Source organism: Podarcis gaigeae (assembly GCF_964106915.1).
Source record: "Podarcis gaigeae genome assembly, chromosome: 10".
NCBI classification, from domain to species: domain Eukaryota; kingdom Metazoa; phylum Chordata; class Lepidosauria; order Squamata; family Lacertidae; genus Podarcis; species Podarcis gaigeae.
Window position 1 is genome coordinate 56,436,290 of NC_139686.1, and position 3,766 is coordinate 56,440,055.

The window sequence follows — 3,766 nt, forward strand, 5'->3', positions numbered from 1 at the left end:
AGCAATAAAGTAAAAAGGATGATACAGTATTTAAATTATCCAATGCCAGTCCTTTGAGCCGATGTGCCCTGTCAAAGGATGGGAGGAATCTGATCTGTGAAATAATGCCATATATATATATTTCTTCCCCATCCCAAGGAATAAATCTCAACAACAACAAAGCAAATGCAACGCAGATCGGAGATGAATCCAAGGCACCGCTCGCTTCCTCGGGAGTAAGCCCCGAGAGAACCAATAAGAACTTCCTTCCCAGGAAGTATCCGCAACTCATTGTAAGATGCGGATTTGAGCCTCTGCGCCTTTAGAAGCCGTTGCGCAAGGTCTCATCCTTTGCCCTGATCCTTTGACTGGAGATGCGCGCCAAACTGGTGGAGCGGGTTGGCCAGAGAGAGGCACCAGCTAATTCGAATTAACGCGCAGCAACGGCATGGTCTGCTGCAGTTACAGGAGGTCACCCCCTTCTTTGAAGCCAAGCAGGTATCGGTCAGGTCGGCGTTTGGAGGAGACGCCAGAGCCAAGCGCGCGATTAGTGCTTTGGGTTGCTTGGCTGAGTGAACAAAAGTATATTGCGTTTAGACGCGTTGCTCTCAAATGATCCTTGTCAGGATCACGCGCAAAGCTGCGATCCTGTGCACTTTGGCCTACGGGAGGAGAGGGTCGCATTGTAAGCGCAACTTCCTCGCTCTGTGCGGCCAAAACGCTTCCCGAGAGCAAAACCTTTTTAATAAAACAAAAACCAGCGCCGCGGAAAACGCCGCGCTCTCCCCACTCAAGAGTTGCCCGCGAAGGAAACAGGCTTGCCAGTTCTGCCAGGGACAGGGGGAGGAGATGGCGGGCGCCTGGGTGGCGATTCGAGCATCCCTCCACTAGGAAAAAACGCGCCGCGCGTTGCGCAAAAAGGCACGCCAGCGACTGCGGCTCAGCCGCGGAGCTGGAGCCGGGTTTCCTTTTCGAGGTTGGCTTGAAAAGCAAGCCTCGCACCTTCAAGGGGCCGAAAGAAAAGGGCTCGGGTCTTTGCTTCGGCAAAAAAAGGGGGGGAGCGGATTCTGTAGATGGCAGCATTGTAGCCAAAGAACATGGGGTTTTAATAATAATAATAATAACAATAATAATAATAAAATAATAATAATAAATAAATAAATAATAATAATTAATAATAATAATTAATAATAATAATTAATAATAATAATAAATAATAATGCATGAGTAACGGTGATAAAATTTTAATAACAACAGATGCATGATTAAGGGTGAAGAAGAAGAAGAAACCGACAGTTAATCATGCATCTATTTTATCTTTCCAATTTCTTCAAATTTTTCGAAAAAGAAGAGAATTGGAATTAAAAAAAAACCTTTATTGGGGAAAAAACAACCCCCCAAAAAACTATAGATCTTTCTTTGTTGTTAAATCTAAAATAACAATCATGCTTCTCTACTAACCATCCCAACAACGACGATGCCGCGTCTTTTGCTGAACAAGAATCGTTCTAGTGGCATCCGCCCAAATCCTAAGCATGTATACATGGAAAATCATTTTTTCGTGGCTTCCAAGGAAATTTACCTGGGAATGATGTAGGGAGGCGGTTAGGGACGACCGTGGCCTTAACTGTTTTCTCTGTTCAGCTTGGTGAAATTTTACTAATCCCGTTCTTATTTTTATTTGGCAGGAGGGAGACGGGAACTTCTGATAAGATTTCTCTCTCTGACCAACCCAAGTTTTGTTTTTGTTTGGCGATGCCCACCACCGGCGCTTAAATAGCACCCGATTTATATAGTATATAAATCACGTCGGGAAATGCATAAAAGCGCGCGCGGGGGGGGGGGGCGAGCTCGTACGAGGAAAAATGGTCTCGCGAGCTCCCCCCCCCCCCCCAACAAACAAGCCAACAAACTTGGCAGCCGCCTCGTCGCCTCCTGGCAGCGCGCCTTGTCAAGACGAAGCGGCGCTAATGACTCTAATGACGTCGGGCGCCATCGAGGGTGATTAGAATCAATAAGAGCTTCGCCTTCGACGGCATGCGAATCACACCGATTATGCTCACTATTATTTTGCACATTGCTCTTTTCCGGGGTGAAAAGGAAGCGTCTTCTCTCTTTTTTAAGGGCTTTAAAAAACAAAATCTGAGCCCCACGTCGGGCAAAAGATTCCTGCATTGCAGGGGGTTGGACTAGATGACCCCGCGGGTCCCTTCCACTCTACAATTCTGTGATTTTCTATGAAAACTTGGTCTGGATATACACACGCACGCGCGCAGGCGCTTGCCCATATATAACCCCTCGCAAAGAAAGCGGGAGACTCCGGGGAACACAAAACGTCAGGGACGCCCCCTCAACCCAAGGCCTACATTGGCCACGGGTGAAAGGCCGCCTAGCCCCACCGAGACCCCGCCCCCAATTGCCATGGGGCGCTCCCCTCCCCCATTGCCTTTTCTCTCTCTTACTTTTGGCCTTTGATTTGCTCTCTTGCCACTCGCTTCGCCAGACGTATTTTAGCCGTCTGCCTCCCGTCCTATATGCCCTCTTATTCCAGAATACACCGGGCGCTACTTAAAAATATATAGCAACAATAATTATAATAGATCCACACCAACGGACTGGTTCTGACCCTCGCAATGCTCTCTGGCTTGTTTCTTGGCTGCCAAAAACCTTCTAAGCTCTCGACCTTCGTGAGAAAAGGAAACGCTGCCTCCTGACTTCCCCGTTGCTGGCTGCATTTAAGGGGGGGGCGGCTCCTGCGAATTACAGTCTAGCCCGTGGGTAAGCAAACTAAGGCCCGGGGGCCGGATCCGGCCCAATCGCCTTCTAAATCCGGCCCGCGGACGGTCTGGGAATCAGCGTCTTTTTACATGAGTATAATGTGTCTTTTTATTTAAAAAGGCATCTCTGGGTTATTTGTGGGGCATAGGAATTCGTTCATTTTATTTATTTTTTCAAAATATAGTCCGGCCCCCCACAAAGTCTGAGGGACAGTGGACCAGCCCCCTGCTGAAAAAGTTGCTGACCCCTGGTTAGCCCTCCCTGCACCCAAAGTCCCAGGACCCTTGATAATCTACAGTTCCCAGCACCCATCAGAGGAAGTCATGTGCTTTAAACGCGCGGCGTGCCGGCCATCCACAGTCTTCGCTGCCTCCTTTGGCGACCCCAAGTCATCCGGAATGGATCCAGAGGGTGCGAGAGTGGGAGCCCTCGGTGGGCTCTTTCGCCCCATTTGCCAGACCCAGGTTGAGGCCGAGGGAGAGGGAGGGGTTCTCCCAGGCTTGCCCGACTTGCAGCCGCCAGGAGGTGGGGGAGATCAGGGAAGCCGTCCCCCGACTGCGCGCTATGGCGCACGCTTCCTTCTAACCTCTCCGTCAACAGGGGCGGAGGAGGGACGCGCGCTCTGGCTGGCCGCGAATCATCTCGAGTCGCTGAGCTTTGATCAATCCGAACTAATTACCCCCGAGTCTTAATTAAAGTTTTAGCAGTTGGATCAACGCTTTGGCAAGCGGACAGGAAGGAGCGCTTGGCAGTTCGACGACACTCGCGTCGGGCGGAGCCTCGCAAGCAAAGGGCGGCGGCCGGGAGGCCTCGCAGCTCCGACGGCGAGGCCAAGCGGCTCCCCTGGTGCCGATCCACGACCCGTTCTCTCCCTCCCCGCCACCTCGAGTCGCCAAGAGCCAACGCACTCTGCTTGAAAGGGGCGGTTCGCCCGTTTATTTGCCACCAGATCCACCAAGTCTTTTTTTTTTTTTTTTGGCACGTGCAATAATTATAATAATAATAATAA